Here is a 22,280-nt window from a genome sequence, read left to right as displayed (position 1 = left end):
GGCCTAAATGCTATTCTTCAATACATCTTAAGGAGTTTACTTTTCAAAAATACATCACACCATAATGCAACACATTTATTTCTTGGAGAGGAGAGTATAAGCTTTCAAACGCATGGCTTCTTAGCCAGGTGCTTTCTTGGAAAGGACCTGTTGACTGAAATGCATTGCAGCATATTACAATCTGATCGCAGCTTCACTTATCTGTTGGAAAGGCATTTATATTGCATTTATTACCTAGTACCTGTTAAAGCTGTTTATGGAGACCACAAGGAAGAAATAATTTTTATGATCCTTTTAGTTTGCTATAAATTCAGAAACAATTTTGCTTGAACAGCTGATCTGTGAATTAATAATAAGGAACTATAACTTTTTTTCACTACAGTATGTCAAGTACTTCCTTTGTGTTTAAAAATTGATGAGGCTCAAAACTCCATTTCTTTACAGGAAACAAATTTCAAAGGCCTATGGGGGTAATCACCACTTCCTTTATATGGAAATTTCCTTCTAAGATCACACTTTGGCTGGTACAAAATAAATAAAAAGTTTAGCTTTGAGTCCAGTATGACATAAAGTATTATATTCTTTTCTTAAGGACTTCCTGAAAAAATTCTGTGAAAAACCATGTGAAGAATAGTTTCTAGTCAAACAGATCATGCTTTATCTCAGAAATGCTATCTAAAGAAATAATGAACCGAGACTTTTCATCATGTGTATAACCCTTTCAGTTGCTTTCATTGACTCTGTTTTTGGATTTTCAAAACTACTATTGTTGAAGTGAAATGATTCTCTGTCTCATGTTTTTTTATTCAGTATTATCTTGAATTTTTCAAGACTAAGACACTGGTGAAATGAGCATTCTACCATTCGTATTATTAACCAGATACAGGCCATGATGAAAATATCTTCTTCTTCAGATATGATGTCTTATTCCTGTACATAGACACATGGCAGCTGAACCAAAGTCAACTTGAAGGTACACAAGGCAGGAAGCAAGAGTTCACCTTTTCTAGTATTTTATAGGGTTTATCATCACATGCAGATGTTGTTCAGGAGAGGGAACAACACTTTTGCCAAGGTCCAAAGATTGTCCAGATTATTCATGTAGTAAGATTAATCCTTGGGCTTCCCTGGTGGCTCAGAGGTTAAAGCGTCTACTTGGAATGCAGGAGACCCAAGTTTGATCCCTGGGTCGGGAAGATCCCTTGAAGAAGGAAATGGCAACCCACTCCAGTACTCTTGCCTGGAGAATCCCATGGAGGGAGGAGCCTGGTAGGCTACAGTCCATGGGGTCGCAAAGAGTTGAACACGACTGAGTAACTTCACTCTCACTTTTCAAGACTAATTCTTAAACTAGTTTTAGCGTAATTATTTTGACATTGGAAATAGATTGTTAATTTATTCAAAACATTTACTTACTCTTTACTGGAGTCATATGGCATGAAATGAATAATATAAAATCCTGAAGGGAAATAGTCTACCCTTCTTAAGGTTTTACTTTTAAGAAGCAGTGAGAAAAATTCTTGAATAGGGTCTGTAGGAGGGCTGAATTTTCCTTTATATAAAGACAAGCTTATGCCTCTTTTTCTCCATCGGTTTTAAATTAAATTAAAAAAAATGCTTTCATTTTCCTCTTTTCCCATTTTAACTCTATTTATTTTCCTATAGAAAGGGAATCTTGCTTCTTCCCCATTTTTTTTTTCCTAGCACTTAGTATGCTGATAAGATTTTGTAAATATCCTGTCTCTAAAGGTAGAGATTGGAAGTTAAGTCAAAAAGGGGCAAAAACACTACTTTGGATTTTTCCAAATGCATTCTCTGCAAATGAGCTTCAATATTTAGCAGCTTAAAATTTAAAAAAAATTATATGATGTTGGTAGAGTTTTAAAAAGCAGACACTGAAGTTATAGAGAAAGTATATTTAGGAAAGAAAACATTTTTATACCATAAAATGTTGCTATTTTGAGTAATGTTTAAGTTTTCCATATTTAGATACTAACTATGTTACATTATTAGATCAAATCTAATGATCATGAGGTGTGTCAGCTTCTGGCCTAATGTCACTCAAACAGGATAAGTTTAGGGTTGATTTGTCATTAAAACTGTATTTGGTACTGTGGTGAATTGAGGTATGTTACCAATACCACAGACATTTGGATGATTATGTATTACATTTTAACAGCTATTCATTGCTGAGGAAGTCCTTATTTCAAAGAACATTTGTCCCCTTTGAGAGAATGATTAACACTTGGTAGTCCTTTTATCTATATAGGACTGCATGGTGACCACAAGGCATTAGAGGAGAAGAGCACAGACCATGAGGCTCTGGTTTAAGTCAGTCTTCAGACCTGAGAGTTTGCTTTGAAGCTGGAGGGACTTTGGAGATGATCTGGCTCAATTCCTTCATTTTACAGATGAAAATCTTGAAACCCAGTGAGATTAAAGGATATACCTAAAGTCACACAGTTCACTTATTGAAGAGCTTGGACTGGAGCCTGTGTTCTTTAATTCTATTCTGCTCCTCTCTCAGGAAAGGGATGTTAACAGGCAAAGTTTAAAACTACTGTAGGAGATATTTTTTAGAAGATTGCTGTACTTTATTTTTATTTTTTGAAGTATAGCTGATCTATGATGTTGTATTTGTTATAGGTGTACAGCCAGGTGATCCAACCATACACATATATATCTATTCTTCTTCAGATTCTTTTCTTTTACAGGTTATCATTAAGTGTTGAGTATAATTTTTTGTACCATACAATAAGTCTTTGTTGATTATCTATTTTATATATAGTAGTGAATATCTGTTAATCCACAAATTGTAATTTACTCTGTCACCCTCTTTTCCTCTTTGGTATCCAAAAGTTTGTTATCTATGTCTGTGGGTCTATTTCTGTTTTGAAAATATACTCAATATTAATCTCACTTAATATATTAATATTAATTAATATCTGTAATTATTAGAGAAATACAAATCAAAACTACCATGAGCTATCACCCCACACATCAGAATGGCCATCATTAAAATGTCTATAAATAACAAATGCTGGAGATGTTGTGGAGAGAAGAGAACCTTCCTATATTGCTTGTGGGAATGTATGTTGGTAAAGCCATCATGGAGAACAATATGGAGGCTCCTTAAATAAAAAAGAAAAAGGAAAAAAAAATTAAAAGTACACCTATCTTAAGATACTACTCCTGGGCCTGTATGTGGAGAAATAATTTTTTTTTTAATTGGTTGTTGTTTTCTAGTTGCTCAGTCATGTACAACTCTATGTAACCCCATGGACTGCAGCACACTAGGCTTTCCTGTCCTTCACTGTCCCTGTCATTTTTTATCCTCTATAAGCTGAAACTCCAATACTTTGGCCACCTCATGCAAAGAGTTGACTCATTGGAAAAGACCCTGATGCTGGGAGGGATTGGGAGCAGGAGGAGAAGGGGATGACAGAGGATAAGATGGCTGGATGGCATCACTGACTCGATGGACTTGAGTCTGAGTGAATTCTGGGAGTTGGTGATGGACAGGGAGGCCTGGTGTGCTGTGATTCATGGGGTCGCAAAGAGTCAGAAATGACTGAGCAATTGAACTGAACTGAACTGAGGGACAGTCCAGTAAAAATTTGGAAAAATTCCTTAGAACTAACAGGCACAATTTGATGTGAATCTTCAAGGAAAGGCAGAACCTTGTGGTCAGTATTAAGGTGAATATTTTTAGCACAGAAATTCCTCCAAGTTCATTTCTATGACATTCACCTTTGCTCTTCAAGCTTGAGGACACAAGTCTTTGAATAGAATTAAGAAATCATACTTTCTTGGATCTCTAGCTATGAGTGACTGGAAAATAATTTTTTATATTATTTAACCAGTTACCATTGCTGGGAGAAATATCAATAACCTCAGATATGCAGATGACACCACCTTTATGGCAGAAAGTGAAGAGGAACTAAAAAGCCTCTTGATGAAAGTGAAAGTGGAGAGTGAAGAAGTTGGCTTAAAGCTCAACATTCAGAAAACGAAGACAATGGCATCTGGTCCCATCACTTCATGGGAAATAGATGGGGAAACAGTGGAAACAGCATCAGACTTTATTTTTGGGGGATCCAAAATCACTGCAGGTGGTGACTGCAGCCATGAAATTAAAAGACGCTTACTCCTTGCAAGGAAAGTTATGACCAACCTAGATAGCATATTGAAAAACAGAGACATTACTTTGCCAACAAAGGTCCGTCTAGTCAAGGCTATGGTTTTTCCAGTGGTCATGTATGGATGTGAGAGTTGGACTGTGAAGAAAGCGGAGCGATGAAGAATTGATGCTTTTGAACTGTGGTGTTGGAGAAGACTCTTGAGAGTCCCTTGGACTGCAAGGAGATCCAACCAGTCCATTCAGAAGGAGATCAGCCCTGGGATTTCTTTGGAAGGAATGATGCTAAAGCTGAAACTCCAGTACTTTGGCCACCTCATGCGAAGAGTTGACTCATTGGAAAAGACTCTGATGCTGGGAGGGATTGAGGGCAGGAGGAGAAGGGGATGACAGAGGATGAGATGGCTGGATGGCATCACTGACTCCGTGGACGTGAGTCTGAGTGAACTCCGGGAGATGGTGATAGACAGGGAGGCCTGGCATGCTGCAATTCATGCAGTCGCAAAGAGTCAGACACGAATGAGTGACTGAACTGAACTGAACTGAACTGGATGGTCTCTGGTAGTACTTTAGTTGCTAAGTAGTATCCAACTCTTTCAACCCCACAGACTGTAGCCTGCCGGCTCCTCTGTCCATCAGATTCTCCAGGCAAGAATACTGGAATGGATTGCCATTTCCTTCTCCAGGGGATCTTCCCGACCCAGGAATCAAACCCAGGTCTCAGGTAAAATGGTTGCCAACTATCTCAGAGAATTTGGCAAAATGTGGTTTTTGAAAGGACTTACATTCTTTACCAAAAATCATGTTAAGAAAACCAAGCTTCACTTCTAGGTAGACTTTATAAATATACATGTATAGTTTATCTAGAAATAAGAAAACTCCTAAGTTAAATGCTAAATATTTAATAGTAGAAGCTGACTTTAATATTTTGCACAAATTACATCAGACATGAGAATAAGATCATCAGTTCTTCTACTGTGGAGAGTTTAACTGACTGAAGTCTCAGCTGCTGTGCTTTGAACTCTACAGCTGCCTTTGTGAAATGATCGTGTTGTTCACAGGCTTCTCTGAGCCAATGGCTGAGTATAGTCCTTACAGTAGTAAATCAGGCTAATTTCTACTGATGTGAGCCATCTCTAAGTGGGGCTTTTGGCTCCAGGACTTCCAGTGGCATTGTTAAATCTTCCGTAGGCTCTATGGTAGTCTAAGATGCTTCGCCCAAACTAATTTTCTTGCAGACCATTCTTCTTCACTTAGGCTCACACATGCACCATGGCTAGACATGCAGCATAATCAGAAATACACCATGGACAGACACCATGAACAGATATGGACCATGGACAAACAGACACAATGGATAGACATAGACACCATAGACAAAATGGATAGACAGAGATATCACAATCAGATGTATATCATGGGCAGATAGTTCTCCCAGGCCTGCCTGGCTATCTCCCCATTGTTCTCACAAGTATTTCTTCTAATATACATTTCTTGCACAATGCTTCATATCTACTTTTCAAAAGACCCGGAATAAGACACATGCTTAGAAACTGTACATAAAGATAACCTCTGATTATGATGTCATATCATGACTATGACAAATTTTCAACAAAAGCAATGAATTATTGTTATTTAAGAAGTTCAGTCTTCATAGTAAACAATTAAAACTAGCCCATTCCCTGGCAACTCTCAGAAATGCTATTCAAATTGGTCAATGAATACAACACTGTATACTTCTACCATACAGAAAAAAGGGCTTCCCTTGTAGCTCAGTCAGTAAAGAATATGCCTGCAGTGCAGGAGACTAGGGTTCGATCCCTGGGGTGGAAGATCCCCTGGAGAAGGAAATGGCGACCGAATTGCCTGGAATATCTCGTGGACACAGGAGCCTGGTGCGCTGCAGTCCATATGAAGCATTGTGCAAGAAATTTATATTAGGAGAAACACTTGTGAGAACAAATGGGGAGACAGCCAGCCAGACCTGGGAGAGCTATCTGCCCATGATATACATCTGATTGTGATCTCTCTGTCTATCCATTGTGTCTATGGTGTTTATGTCCATCCATTGTGCCTATGCCTATCCTTTGTGTCTGTTTGTCCATGGTGCCTATCTGTTCATGGTGTCTATTTGTCCATGGTGTATTTCTGATCATGGTGCATGTGTGAGCCTAATGACCTCCCTGGTGGCTCAGATGGTAAAGTGTCTGCCTACAATGTGGGAGACCCGGGTTAAATCCCTGGGTTGGAAAGATCTCCTGGAGAAGTAAATGGCAACCCACTCCAGTATTCTTGCCTGGAAAATCCCATGGATGGAGGAGCCTGGTAGGCTACACTCTCCTTGGGGTTGCAGAGTCAGACATGACTGAGTGACTTCACTTTCACTTTTCATACAGAAAAAAACTGGACTTTCTCAAAGGAGTCAGGAAAGCTTTTTAAAGTTTGTTTTATTTTCTGAATGTAAAATAGGCCTTCCATGTTTTGTCATGTACATGTGCTTCCGCACATGCTCTTTCATCTATCTATAACAACCTCCCTTAGAAATCTCCCCTTGTTTGGCTGACAATTTATTAAGATTCAACTTTTTGGTATGGTCTCAAGGTAATCATGAGTAAGAGAAATTCTACAACAAATACAAACGAAAAGATGTTTATATGTCAAAGGAAGGCAAAGGCTTAAGAACACATCTGTATAGGGTCAAAACTTGATACAGAGGACACACAGCAGAATGCTCCTTGTTGGAACGGCAGTTCTACCAGCTCTCAGGTCCCCATAAGAACATGAAATTGCTGGTGATATCCCTTTACATATGATAAAGATCTAGAAAAGTCTTTTCTTCTGTTTCTGGTTTTCATTCTCAAGGGATCTGTATTCTTTCCCACATTCTTCCAAGTCTTTAGGTGATTTTGGCTATTGTCTGCTTGTCTAGTGTCAGAAACTAAGCATTTTTTAATGGTTCCTAGAGAAGGGGTGAGCTCATGTTCAATTTTCTGGGCAAACTATCCACCAGCATTTTCATGTCACAAGCTCTCCATTCTGGTATTTCTTCAAAATCCACTGTACACATTACTACTACTGCTACTTCTTCCCTGACTTCTCCAAAATGGTTGCATCCTATCTTTCTCTTAGAAATGTCTTGATGCTACATCTATTTTAGCACTTATCATAATGCATCAGACTATGTTTATATATTAAACTATTTTACTAGGCTTGGAAGACTTGAGGGTCAGTCCTCATTAAAACATATGTGTTAAAGTTTTCTCTATCAACTCTGTCCATCTCAGCCTATCTTTGCCTACAGATGATCAGATTGAGCCTGACAAAGAATTGGGACATTTTACCCTTTCTTAATAATTAGAAGGATTAATTCTTTCTTGAGACAGAAATAAAATAAAAGCTTTTCCTGAGTAATTTCAGTCTTGCAGCAGAAAGTTCCTGAAATAGTTTCAAATAACTTCTATTAATTACATTCACTCCTTCCCTTACTGAGCATTCTGAATTGGCACCATGTGCCAGGCAATGAGCTAAATATTGGAGTAGGAATACAATAACAGACAATGATTCTGCTACTCAGGACCTGACTCCTATGGTGAAGACAAATATGTGAACAAATAATTTTTGAAAACTCACTTCTGCCATGGTAAAACTTTCATGGAATTCTATGAAAGTATAATTTTGAGCGGCTGGAATAAATTTAACAGAGGAGATTAGGTGTAAGACAGTGACACATAAGAAAGTCTAATATAGTAGTGAAGCTAGTGAGCAGAGTGTCTAAAGCACAAGATGAATATTAGGAAGTAGCAGCTAGCAAGGATGAAAAGAAAAAAATTGAGAAGAACTAGATCACAAATGGACATAATCCAATGATAATTTCTTTTAAAGTTAATGAGGATTATTACTACCTTGGAAGCATTAACTTGGTTCTAAATGCAATATAGTAATTGAGACAATTAGACAAATAAGAATATATATTTTTGAAAGCAGAATTTAGAGCTTGTGTTGGTCTTGTGAAACTGGGGAGTGACATGGAGGGTGAGCTGTCCACGTGGAAGCAGAAATCACTGCAAGATTTGGCCTCCAGAGGAATTATTGCTCAGGCTGAGCTTAAATGCTGTGAAATAACAACAAATAAAACAAGCTTAAAGCGATGGAATTGAGATGGAGGATTATACATTGCTAAATGGGGGGCTTCTTTTTTTTTTTCTCATGTTGATTTAGGACCCATGATAGTGAAGGCAAATAGCTCCGTCCAAGGCCCTAGCACATCAAGGCTGCTCAGAATGAGAATGCCAGGCTCATGTGCAAACATTGCCTCAATAATGAGAATGGAGTTTCATTAGAGGCAAGGAAGGTGCAGAAAAATGTTGGTAGAGGTCTGTAGATGTAAGGGAATTTAACTCAAATAGCTGTTTATAAAAGTGGGATAATGTCAAGGTATTTGAGGTAATTTCCTGCCTAGAAATCTCTGAGCTTTTTCACATCTGTCTTTAAGTGGGCCAAAGTCTCTACTTATTATTATTTTTAATCTCTTATGTTCATAATGTACTAGAGAGAAAATAAAAACCGTAACTTTGAAATAAGTGAGCAGCTCATTGCACCGACTGCATTGGTGGTGAAAATGAATATACAATTCAAAAAAATACTTTAAAATCTTTCATATGGAGCCTTCTAATTGCCCTTTTATTTCTTGCTGATGATAAAGAAAATAGGCTGCCCCGTTAGCATTGTATCTAGCCATAGAATGATACTTTTACAAAGTCCTATGAAGAAAATTCATAAATGTGTAACACAAACCAGGGGTTATTTTTCAGTTCTGCAATTCATAAATGTAAATGAACAAAAGATAATTGAATTGAATTAAAATATATCATTACTGGACTAAGTTTCAAAAGTAAAATTAAATTGATGGATCTACATTATGAATTAACTACTATACTCCAGATGCTTGAATTTTTTACAGAATAGTTAATTATCATATAGAAAGCAATGCTTTGAAAGAGATAAGCAGTCTACTCTGATACAATAGATTAGAAACAAAAATCTGTTTTGTTGTAGTAATTCCTTTCTCTCATACTTGAAATGTATCCTTTCTAAGGCTTATGCCAGTAACATTTCATAGTGAGGACAAATATTATTGATCACAGAGTATTTAACAGACTGGCAGCTATGAAGGAATCTCTCAAATGATGATGAAAATAGGGAATGAGCAAGCTTGTTTTCTACTGGAAGTGATTTAAGCATTAAACACACATTATAATCAACATAACTTAGTTGATTAAGTATAATTCAATTAATTGATTCAAAATCCCCTCTTTTTTATTTTGCAGAGAACACACCAAGAGTGATTACATATCTGGATAACTTGATAATGTATTTGTTTTCTTTCTCCCTATATTATAATGTGCTATTTTTTAAATAGATTAACAAAGAACATGTCTACAAAAATGTCCCATAAAACAAGTATCAGAAATGTATCTAAAATACAAATAACAGTTCAGCATCTCTTCATAAAATGGAACAAGAAGAGATTAGTAGTAAGTAAAGGCAAATTGTAAATAGAGGTCAGTGTGTATATATGTGTGTTGGGGGAGTGGGTGGGTACGGGGCATGGAGTGTCATCAGCCAGCAGAACCAAGTGTTCAAAACTACTCAGACTCAGCATTCAAACAATACTGTGTCCATACGCAACCTAGTTCCAAAATTTAATAGCAGCATAACATTGAGAAAGCATACAAAGGATGAAGCATTGCCTTGCAAAATTAAATGTTTAATAAAGATCAATTATTTGTGAAGTGATTTAAAAACTATATGAAAACTGATAGCACAGAGGCCCCAATCCATTAGAACATGTGACAACCTACGTACATCTGCTTAACAGAAGCCTTGATTATTTAATGCACACACAGCTGAGCTATGTAAAACATATGTACACACAGGGTAATTGAAACCAATTGACACTTTCAAGTTTGTATTAATCAAAAATTAATTTAGACATGCACTGAGTTGTAGAGCTATCCTTTTGTGCATCTAAGAATTGTGTCAGGAAAGTTCTCAAAGCAATAGCCAGAATGAGTTGATTCTGACATATGTTCTACAAGTGATTAAAGATGGATTATTGCCATTTTCAGAAGCTGCAGGTCCTGACAGATACAGATAATGCCAAACAGTACAATATCTGCTCATATTATTTGTCTTGGCAAAGAATAAGGTGACTCAGCATGTCATCTCACAATGACAAGGCTACTTTTTATTTTATTTTTTCCTTTTTAAGTAGCAAAAAGAACAGCTAAGTGTTCCAGAGAACACACTGCAAATGAGCATGTCATTACTGACTCTGCAAGGAATTCACCAACATACAGATCTTTGTTCCTTCCATTGTTCTGCAGAGAACACAGCAAGAGTGATTGCATATCTGGGTTTCTTGATAATGTATTTGTTTTGTTTCTCCTTCCACCCACAGAAAGTCTCTGACAATCTCATTTACAAACAGAATGGGTTCTGTCTTGTTTTCCTCAAGCTGTTCTGAGTTTTCTAATGAACGTCCTTCTATGCTGGTGATTTGTTCATTCTGTTCAAAATACTGACCTCCTTCAGGACCTGCCAGATGTCATAGCTTGATGTCTTCTTATTTTGTAGGTTGTTGCCTTTACCACATTTTTCCTTTCAGCCTTGAGGAAATGAAGGTCTCTATCATGTCTGTGATTTCAACCACTGATAGTGTTTTACTTTAAAGGGTCTGAGATGTCTTACACAATAGGATTGACATTTACAGTGGTGCATATTTATCCTAACAAAAAAAACTGTGAGAGCTTCCTTTTTTTAACTTGTTTGGGGGACATACTGATATTCCTAGTCAACTGAGGAATACATTTTGAGAATGTTCAAGCCTTTGTCTGCTTGGTAGTCATTACATAATAAGCATGCAGATTTATCTTGATTACTTTGATAGTAACATTTCAAAAATGCCCCAGTAATCCATTTGACAAGTATTTATCGAGAATTCTTCCATGTGATCTTTGTTACAGAATGGTTTTCCTCTAAATTTTTTTGGCCAAAGATAAGACTCTCAACAGAGCTCACAGCAGTTGTCTAAAGCATCATTGCTCATGACTGACAAGAGAAAAAAACAAAAACAAAAACCAACAAACTATTCTTGGTTTTGAGCCTCTATTTCCTGTTTGCTAAAGAGTATGATTTACTCTCTCTGCTGCTGCTGCTACTAAGTAGCTTCAGTCGTGTCCGACCCTGTGCGACCCCAGAGACGGCAGCTACCAGGCTCCGCCGTCCCTGGGATTCTCCAGGCAAGAACACTGGAGTGGGTTGCCATTTCCTTCTCCAATTTACTCTCTCTACAGGACCAATATTAAAATAAACAAATAAACAAGGCTTCCTGAGTTTTATAAGTCAATTACTAAATATACTAAATGTCAACTGCAGATGACTTTGTTCTTCATTGTGTTACAATTTGATAAATTTCATTTAAAAAAAAAGAATTACTCTTTTTTGAAAAATATTAGTCACGGAGTAGGTAGCGTTCTAATTTACTTATAAATCTTATCAGTTATTCAACCTTGCTGTACACTACATTGATGCTAAATTAAAACTGAGGAATCTAATGAAATATCAATGAAATATTTCTAATTAATGATATTTCTAGTGAAATATCAACTCCAATATGCACACTTTGAACCAAAATATTTATTGAGTAAATGTCTCTAAAGCATTTTCAGAATGGCATGAAAGACATAAATCTCAAACAAACAATCTAGGAGATTTATAATGAAATCTACCTGAGAGAGAAGAAAACAAAAAAAGATTCTTTAGACCTTAGAAGAATGACAGCATGTCCTGCATTGAAGGTTTCTTCAATCACGTGTTTTAGTCAAATCCTAAATGACATAAAGCCTTCCCTTTAAGAAAGGTCCTAGTGAGTTTTCTCTTCTTAGCACTTAGAGAAGATGAGGATTTGTGCAAGCTGTAGAGATGGATGCCCAGACTGAATAAGTGAATTGCCCTATTTATAAGTGCCATAATCTAAGGAACTCAGAAAAATTCTTAGATGGCAGTCTTATAGATTTGGTGTTACCCTTGAGCTGACTCAAGTAATCAAAAAATCTTCAACTGATCTGTCTCCATACAATGTTACACAAGTAACTGATAAGTGTTTACTCTCTTCCTCCACAGCACCTAAGGCCATGGGGAAGTTTTCAGCAAGCTACAAACTGGGCATATTTTTTCTTTTATGAGGAATCACCATGCCAGAGAAACATTACTAAGTGCAGCATTTTTTAACAACAAATATTTACCAAGTATTCATTAAGGTAACTACTTTAGGAGACAATATGACCAAAAAAAAAAAAAAAAAAAATCATCATCCCAAGGGAAAAAGAAACAGCATTTGTTTATCACTTACTATGTACCAGTAACTACATAAAATCCTACAATCAACAAAATAGTGTGAAGCAGGTAATATGTGTATTTTAGACATATGCTATGCTAAGTCACTTCAGTCGTGTTCGACTCTGCGCGACTCCAGAAACGGCAGCCCACCAGGCCCCCCCGTCCCTAGTATTCTCCAGGCAAGAACACATAAGGAAACTCAATATTAGACTTTCATTTTTAAATAATAGGATATCCAATACAAATATTTTATATGAAAAAAAAAAAGGAGCGCTCTCATAGAGGAAATTCTGGAATGAGCTCAAATATAGCGGAAATTTGCTCTACAGAAATGTAATCACTGATCTCACATGCTAGTAAAGTAATGCTCAAAATTCTCCAAGCCAGGCTTCAGCAATACGTGAACCATGAACTTCCAGATGTTCAAGCTGGTTTTAGAAAAGGCAGAGGAACCACAGATCGAATTGCCAACATCATGGAAAAAGCAAAAGTTCCAGAAAAACATCTATTTCTGCTTTATTGACTATGCCAAAGCCTTTGACTGTGTGGATCACAATAAACTGTGGAAAATTCTGAAAGAGATGGGAATACCAGACCACTTGACCTGCTTCTTGAGAAACCTATATGCAGGTCAGGAAGCAACAGTTAGAACTGGACATGGAACAACAGACTGGTTCCAAACAGGAAAAGGAGTATGTCAAGGCTGTATATTGTCACCCTGCTTATTTAACTTATATGCAGAGTACATCATGAGAAACGCTGGACTGGAAGAAGCACAAGCTGGAATCAGGGTTGCTGGGAGAAATATCAGTAACTTCCGATATGCAGATGATACCACCCTTATGGCAGAAAGTGAAGAGGAACTAAAAAGCCTCTTAATGAGAGTGAAAGGGGAGAGTGAAAAAGTTGGCTTAAAGCTCAACATTCAGAAAACGAAGATCATGGCATCTGGTCCCATCACTTCATGGGAAATAGATGGGGAAACAGTGGAAACAGTGTCAGACTTTATTTTGGGGGGCTCCAAAATCACTGCAGATGGTGATTGCAGCCATGGAATTAAAAGACGCTTACTCCTTGGAAGGAAAGTTATGACCAAACTAAATAGCATATTGAAAAGCAGAGACATTACTTTGCCAACAAAGGTCCGTCTAGTCAAGGCTATGGTTTTTCCTGTGGTCATGTATGGATGTGAGAGTTGGACTGTGAAGAAGGCTGAGCGCCAAAGAATTGATGCTTTTGAACTGTGGTGTTGGAGAAGACTCTTGAGAGACCCTTGGACTGCAATGAGATCCAACCAGTCCATTCTGAAGGAGATCAGCCCTGGGATTTTTTTGGAAGGAATGATGCTAAAGCTGAAACTCCAGTACTTTGGCCACCTCATGCGAAGAGTTGACTCATTGGAAAAGACTCTGATACTGGGAGGGATTGGGGGCAGGATGAGAAAGGGACGACAGAGGATGAGATGGCTGGATGGCATCACCGACTCGATGGAAGTGAGTCTGAGTGAACTCCGGGAGATGGTGATGGAGAGGGAGGCCTGGCGTGATGTAATTCATGGGGTTGCAAATAGTCAGACACGACTGAGCAACTGAACTGAACTGAATGTAATCATAACTCATTTTTTTCCCCTTAATCTATTGGTTTTGCATCTTCTCTCTTGGTTTCAGGTCTAAGCTTCATGTGGTGTAATAATAGCTATTGTAGCTCTAGATCCTCTAGACAAATGTACACAAAAACCAGAAGTCTCTTTCTCAAAAGCCCCAGCAAAAATGATGGATTCTGAGTGGGTTACATGCCCATGTTTGAATTAAATATTGTGGCCAGAGAGAATCTGGGAATCTTTTGGTCTAAGCCTCTGTCAGGTGCTTCACCTCACCAGTTAGTAAGTGAAAAAACTTATGCAACATTGAAACCTAATACGAGGGCAGGAAGAGAAGAGCCTCTAGCAAACTAATGTGCTTAGAATCACTCTGCAGTAAGTGTGATTCACTAAATTTGAATCTATGTTCTTACAGTTTCAAAGTATGAGTTCTTTTTAAAAACAATTAAAAATATAATACATAAGCATATTTACAAAGCAGAAACAGAATCACAGATTTGGAAAAAAAATATTTATATGGTTACCAAAGGGGAAACATGGGGAAAGGAGGAGCTTGGAATGAACATACACACACTACTATATAAAAATAGATAATTAACAAGGATCTACTCTATAGCACTGAGAAACCTACTCATATTTGGTGATACCTTATATAGAGAAAATCTGAAAATGATTTGATACATGTATATGTATAACTGAATCACACTCTGTACACCTGAAACTAACAAAGCATCATAAATCAACTACATTCCAATAAAATTTTTAAGACAATGTAACTTTTATTAACTCTAGTTCCATACATATGTTTAAATGAAACAAAATCTAGCCTCAGTTTCCTATTGGAACATAGCATAGTGTCTATCTTGTGAATAGTTGAAGCTTAATACAACCTCATGAAATAAATAAATAAACTTGCTGTGAGGCTGAATGCCTTAACAGGAAGTACCTTCTGCTTGTGATTTTGGCAGCTTCCAAAAGTCTCGAGGGATTGGGGATACAGTGTGCATGCTGAGGCTGCTGGAGTTTGTGGTGTTCATTCTATTTGCCATCACACAAGCAGACAAAGTAGCCAGGCTTTGGCCTCGAAATCACTGTTGAACAGATGCGCTGTGGAAGGGGAGACCTGACCTTTCAGAACAATATCTACAGTGTTGGCTCAAGTGCTACGTGAGATGTGGACTGGCTTGATGATTCCTTCCTTCCAGAAGACTTCAGCATTGTCTTGGGAATAATCAACATTAAATGGGACCGGGTTACTCCTGCTAACAATGTCTCTCACATCGTGGCCTTACATCCTCTCCAGGCTGGTTATTTCAGCTTCACCTCAGCAACTATTATTCCTTACCTGGCCCAAGAGGATAGGCCCATACTGATGGACTTTACCAGTGCACCTGAATGGGGAGGAATCCTGGCTCAGCATAGTTGAATTGTAGATTCCCACCCCCCCGCCTTTTCCTGGACTGCATAGCTTTCCGGGTCATGACTCTCCCTTCAATGGGCATCCCCCTGCAGTCATGGTACTCCAGCAAAAGGAAATATGACATCCCCCAAACCAAAAAATAGAACTGAGTAGGGCTTGCATGGTTCTCCCTTCCCCAGAAATCCAGGTGCTTTCCAGACTCCCAAGGGTATCTCAATGCCATCTCTTCTCCCTTAACCCTTGGCCACCTTCTCCTGGTCCTGCCTGCTCTCAACCAGAGTGAAGGATCATGTGGGAGTCTGTGAGAGCCTCCTTGGTTCCATCATGAAGCCGTACAAACAGGAATGCCTTCAAAAACTACCTTGATCCTTAGGCCCTTTGGTATACCACTGATGTGTCCTGGGGTATGTTGCTGGCAATGTGAACTCTCTCGGGGGTCCAGGAGCAGGCACTTTGGAGACTGCCTGACACCATCCCCATCCCCTGCCCTCCAGTCTCAAAAGAGAGTGGAAGATAAGATGAAAGCTGTGGGACCCTAGGAGGCTACCCAGTCTCTGTGCTGGCTTAGGAAAGCTCTTACCATATGGGGTATTCTAATAAAAACAAATGCCACCATGGGGCGAAAAAAAACAAGATATAAATTTTGAGGAGAATGCCATCATAAATGACAAAGGAATTTAAAAATTTGCATGAATTAGAGAGTGTTTGAGTTTGGCCAGGAGACTGATATAAATTAAGAGGATCCAAATCAGGATCAGAAAGAGCATTTTAGACAACACAAATAGTTACATGGAAACTATAAATACAGATTCTTTTAACTTACAATGTGGTTATGGAAGTAAATACCACAAGTCAAAATGAATTGAATAGCCCTAACCTACCAAAAAGTATAGCTTAATCTGTGAGAAGGAAAGTGTTAGTTGCTTATCATGTCCTACTCTTTATGATCTCATGGGCTGTGGGCCACAAGGCTCCTCTGTTCACCGTCATCCAGGCAAGATTCCCCAGGCAAGAATATTGGAGTCGGTAGCCATTCCCTTCTCCTGGGGATCTTCTTAACCAAGAGATAGAACCCAAGTCTTCTCATTGCAGGAAGATTCTTTACTGTCTGAGCTAGCTGAACTTAAAAGGATTCAGAATGACCACAGTTGGGCAAAATCATCTAACACAAAGCCTATTTTATAATAAAGTATTGAATATCTTATGTAATTAATTAAACATTATACTGGATGTGAAAGTGAGAATGGTTGCAGAATGGTTATGAGCATGTGAGTTATTTACCCTCAATGATGGTGGGGCTAACTGCGAATCATGAGAGGGAATTCCACCATATATCACGATCCTGGGAAAAAGAGAAACACTCGAATTATGTTTTCTACTAAATTTCTCTCACTTTCACCCCATCTAAAATTGAAAAATTGTTAGTCTGGATAGGGGCTACTCAGGTTCCCTTAACTGGACCATAGTATGTGTGCCGATCAGTCTTAGGAGTAAGGCCTGCTGAAGGCAATAGATTCAACATTGTTCATTATTGTTGTTATTATTATCATTGGCTACACCCTGTGGCATGTAGAACTTCCCTGACCGGGAGCAAACCCTAAGTACTATAATGTCTTACATTCTAAGATAGTGCCCTCTGCAGAGGAAGCATGAAATCTTAACCACTGGACTACCAGGGAAGTCTGGCTTCAATATGCTTTGGACTTAAACTATATGCAATAGAAAATATGTTAAGGTTGCATTTTCCTTCCAATGCAGAGTTGTATCACCAGAGCTCTAAAGTTAGGAAAAAGAGTCTAGTGGTTCTCTGGTGAATTAAAGTATGGAGAAAGTAAATATGGAGAAATAGTAAAGGAGTAGTAATTTTGTTAGCAACATGAGAAGGATCAACTTAGGCCTGGGTCTAGAGACAGAAGAACATGTTAGTAAAAAGATATTACAATTTTAGACAAGAGCAAAGAATAAAAAACAAGTGCAGGGTCTGTGCAGAAGTTTTGTTGTAGCAGAGGTACACAGAACTGAGAGACAGGGATGTTTTATAGGTGACATTAGGATAGTTTGCAGAGCACGTTAGCTAGATTTTACTCGGAAAGTGAATAAAGGACTTGAGTTCTATAATGTATTGAGTGCTAAGGCACTGAATTTAGACAGAACAGAGTTTATAGCTGGTTCCAACACTTATTAGTTAAGTGATTCACAATATGTAGAACAGGGATAAAAGTTTATGGAGCTGCTAGTTTTAAATGAGGGAGTGCCTAAAAATTCTTACTTCATTGTCTGGTTTATAGTAAGTGCTCAGCATTTGTTAATTACTATTAAGATATTAGACAATACAGTCAACAAAAACAAGACCAGGAGCTGACTGTGGCTCAGATCATGAACTCCTTATTGCCAAATTCAGACTTAAATTGAAGAAAGTAGGGAAAACCACTAGACCATTCAGGTATGACCTAAATCAAATCCCTTAAGATTATACAGTGGAAGTGAGAAATAGATTTAAGGGCCTAGATCTGATAGATAGAGTGCTGATGAACTATGGACGGAGGTTTGTGACATTGTACAGGAGACAGTGATCAAGACCATCCCCATGGAAAAGAAATGCAAAAAAGCAAAATGGCTGTCTGGGGAGGCCTTACAAATAGCTGTGAAAAGAAGAGAAGCAAAAAGCAAAGGAGAAAAGGAAAGATAAAAGCATTTGAATGCAGAGTTCCAGAGAATAGCAAGAAGAGATAAGAAAGCCTTCCTCAGTGATCAATGCAAAGAAATAGAGGAAAACAAAAGAATGGGAAAGACTAGAGATCTCGTCAGGAAAATCAGAGATATCAAAGGAACATTTCATGCAAAGATGGGCACAATAAAGGACAGAAATGATACGGACCTAACAGAAGCAGAAGATATTAAGAAGAGGTGGCAAGAATACACAGAAGAACTATACAAAAAAGATCTTCACGACCCAGATAATCACGATGGTGTGATCACTGACCTAGAGCCAGACATCCTGGAATGTGAAGTCAAACGGGCCTTAGAAAGCATCACTACGAACAAAGCTAGTGGAGGTGATGGAATTCCAGTTAAACTATTTCAAATCTTCAAAGATGATGCTGTGAAAGTGCTGCACTCAATATGCCAGCAAATTTGGAATGCTCAGCAGTGGCCACAGGACTGGAAAAGGTCAGTTTTCATTCCAATCCCAAAGAAAGGCAATGCCAAAGAATGCTCCAACTACTGCACAATTGCACTCATCTCACACGCTAGTAAAGTAATGCTCAAAATTCTCCAAGCCAGGCTTCAGCAATATGTGAACCGTGAACTTCCTGATGTTCAAGCTGGTTTTAGAAAAGGCAAAGGAACCAGAGATCAAATTGCTAACATCTGCTGGATCATCGAAAAAGCAAGAGAGTTCCAGAAAAACATCTATTTCTGCTTTATTGACTATGACAAAGCCTTTGACTGTGTGGATCACAATAAACTGTGGAAAATTCTGAAAGAGATGGGAATACCAGACCACCTGATCTGCCTCTTGAGAAACCTATATGCAGGTCAGGAAGCAACAGTTAGAACTGGTTCCCAATAGGAAAAGGAGTTTGTCAAGGCTGTATATTGTGACCCTGCTTATTTAACTTATACGCAGAGTACATCATGAGAAACGCTGGGCTAGAAGAAATACAAGCTGGAATCAAGATTGCTGGGAGAATTATCAATAACCTCAGATATGCAGATGACACCACCCTTATGGCAGAAAGTGAAGAGGAACTCAAAAGCCTCTTGATGAAAGTGAAAGTGGAGAGTGAAAAAGTTGGCTTAAAGCTCAACATTTAGAAAATGAAGATCATGGCATCCGGTCCCATCACTTAATGGGAAATAGATGGGGAAACAGTGTCAGACTTTATTTTGGGGGGCTCCAAAATCACTGCAGATAGTGACAGCAGCCATGAAATTCAAAGACGTTTACTCCTTGGAAGGAAAGTTATGACCAACCTAGATAGCATATTCAAAAGCAGAGACATTACTTTGCCAACAAAGTTCAGTCTAGTCAAGGCTATGGTTTTTCCTGTGGTCATGTATGGATGTGAGAGTTGGACTGTGAAGAAGGCTGAGCACCAAAGAATTGATGCTTTTGGACTGTGGTGTTGGAGAAGACTCTTGAGAGTCCCTTGGACTGCATGGAGATCCAGCCAGTCCATTCTGAAGGAGATCAGCCCTGGGATTTCTTTGGAAGGAATGATGCTAAAGCTGAAACTCCAGTACTTTGGCCACCTCATGTGAAGAGTTGACTCATTGGAAAAGACTCTGATGCTGGGAGGGATTGGGGGCAGAAGGAGAAGGGGATGACAGAGGATGAGATGGCTGGATGGCATCACTGACTCCATGGACGTGAGTCTGGGTGAACTCTGGGAGTTGGTGATGGACAGGGAGGCCTGGCATGCTGCGATTCATGGGGTCGCAAAGAGTCAGACATGACTGAGCGACTGAACTGACTGACTGACTGACAGTAATAAGAACAAAACTACACCTAAGCCATACAACCTGAGGAGGTGTACATGTGCAGCAACTCAGCCAAATCCAGAAAATTATACTGTAAATTCTATATTAAAATTTAAAAAAATTATAAGGAACCACTTTAAATGATTATTGTACATAGGACAATAGGAAAGTTAGACATTACTAATGAAACTGTTAAACAACATAAATAAATGGTAGTGGGTTTCCTGCATTTCCAGAAAATTTCTCAAATGTCTGGTCCACTTTTCTTTAACATTGTTGTTCCTTTATTTCTTGCTAAAATTTGAATTCATTTCAGTGCGTGCCTTAGGAAATCATCTGGAGTTTATCATAATAAAAAGCCTGAATATCTTTAAGCTATTTACCTCAAAGACTTATATAAAAAATTAAGATATTTTGTATTTCACTTGTGTAAATACAGTAACAAAAACTGTCTGATGAATTTACAATTTTAATAATGGCTTTATGAATCAGAATAAATATAATTTATCTCTTTCCTATAAATCCAAATGCTATAGTGGTTCCAAAAGTGTTTTCAAATTTAAAAAGATGGTAAAAATGGATCACTTTGAAATTAGATAAGGGATAGAAGAAGTATACCAAAAGGATTATCAACATATCTTAATTTCATGTTGGTAAGGCACAGATTGGAATCAGGAAATAAAAAATATTTCACACCAGTCAGAATGGCTGCGATCCAAAAGTCTACAAGTAATAAATGCTGGAGAGGGTGTGGAGAAAAGGGAACCCTCTTACACTGTTGGTGGGAATGCAAACTAGTACAGCCACTATGGAGAACAGTGTGGAGATTCCTTAAAAAACTGGAAATAGAACTGCCTTATGATCCAGCAATCCCACTGCTGGGCATACACACTGAGGAAACCAGAAGGGAAAGAGACAACGTGTACCCCAATGTTCATCGCAGCACTGTTTATAATAGCCAGGACATGGAAGCAACCTAGATGTCCATCAGCAGATGAATGGATAAGAAAGCAGTGGTACATATACACAATGGAGTATTACTCAGCCATTAAAAAGAATACATTTGAATCAGTTCTAATGAGGTGGATGAAACTGGAGCCTATTCTACAGAGTGAAGTAAGCCAGAAAGAAAAACACCAATACAGTATACTAACGCATATATATGGAATTTAGAAAGATGGTAACAATAACCCTGTGTACGAGACAGCAAAAGAGACACTGATGTATAGAACAGTCTTATGGACTCTGTGAGACAGGGAGAGGGTGGGAAGATTTGGGAGAATGGCATTGAAACATGTAAAATATCATGTATGAAACGAGTTGCCAGTCCAGGTTCGATGCACGATACTGGATGCTTGGGGCTGGTGCACTGGGACAACCCAGAGGGATGGAATGGGGAGGGAGGAGGGAGGAGGGTTCAGGATGGGGAACACATGTAAACCTGTGGCAGATTCATTTTGATATTTGGCAAAACTAATACAATTATGTAAAGTTTAAAAACAAAATAAAATTTAAAAAAAATAAAGAAGGAAACTTACAAAAGGAAAAAAAAAATAAAAAAAATATATTAAATAGGTTAATGTAACTACTTTCATGAGGTCACTGATAATGATGATATCCATGAAGCATATTTATTAATTCAAAAAACATAAAATATTAAGTTATGGAAACACTGTATATTTCAAATGACTGTTGCCAAATGGTTTATAGTCCACTCTACTTCTGTTTATTAAAAAGTCATTTGTGTCCAAACAAATCTTTTTGAATTAGATCTCTTTACTTCTTATTGTAAATGAAAGTTTGGATGGAAGTAGAGGTTTTTTAATGTTAAAAAATGACAAGCAAATTAAGTTTACACAAAATCAGGAAGGCATATTTAGTCAATATTAAGATACATGTGCTGCAGTCCATGGCGTACAGAGTCAGACAAGACACTTAGCAACTGAACAACAACAACAAGGATACATGTATCTCTGATCTATTAAACATTTCTCAAGATCATTTTTATATAAATTAATCATTTATGTTCAAATTATTTTGAGGTATCAATTAAATGATCCTTGTCCATTTTCTTTATTTAAAAATTATTCAGAGTTCAAAAACATTTTATTTGATATAAATTCAACAAAGTTTTAAAGCAGGATTTAAATAACATATACATTAATTAAACAAAAGCAATGTTTCCTTTTACTCAAATTGATGAATAATTTTGATTTATGTTATTAAGGAAAAAAGTC

At 37.8% G+C, this 22,280-nt stretch overlaps 1 protein-coding gene and 1 pseudogene across 3 annotated transcripts in view; one reads left to right on the top strand and one right to left on the bottom strand.

Moving 5' to 3' along the window:
- FSTL5 (follistatin like 5) overlaps window positions 1-22,280 on the bottom strand; it is an 881,431-nt gene that overhangs the window by 28,203 nt on the left and 830,948 nt on the right. The window lies entirely within an intron of this gene.
- On the top strand, window positions 15,144-15,703 carry LOC129630272 (translocon-associated protein subunit beta-like; annotated as a pseudogene).

Source organism: Bubalus kerabau, chromosome 16 (genome assembly GCF_029407905.1).
Source record: "Bubalus kerabau isolate K-KA32 ecotype Philippines breed swamp buffalo chromosome 16, PCC_UOA_SB_1v2, whole genome shotgun sequence".
Classification (NCBI taxonomy): Eukaryota; Metazoa; Chordata; class Mammalia; order Artiodactyla; family Bovidae; genus Bubalus; species Bubalus kerabau.
The sequence above is the reverse complement of the archived record's forward strand: the minus strand, read 5'-3'. Positions and strand labels throughout refer to the sequence as shown.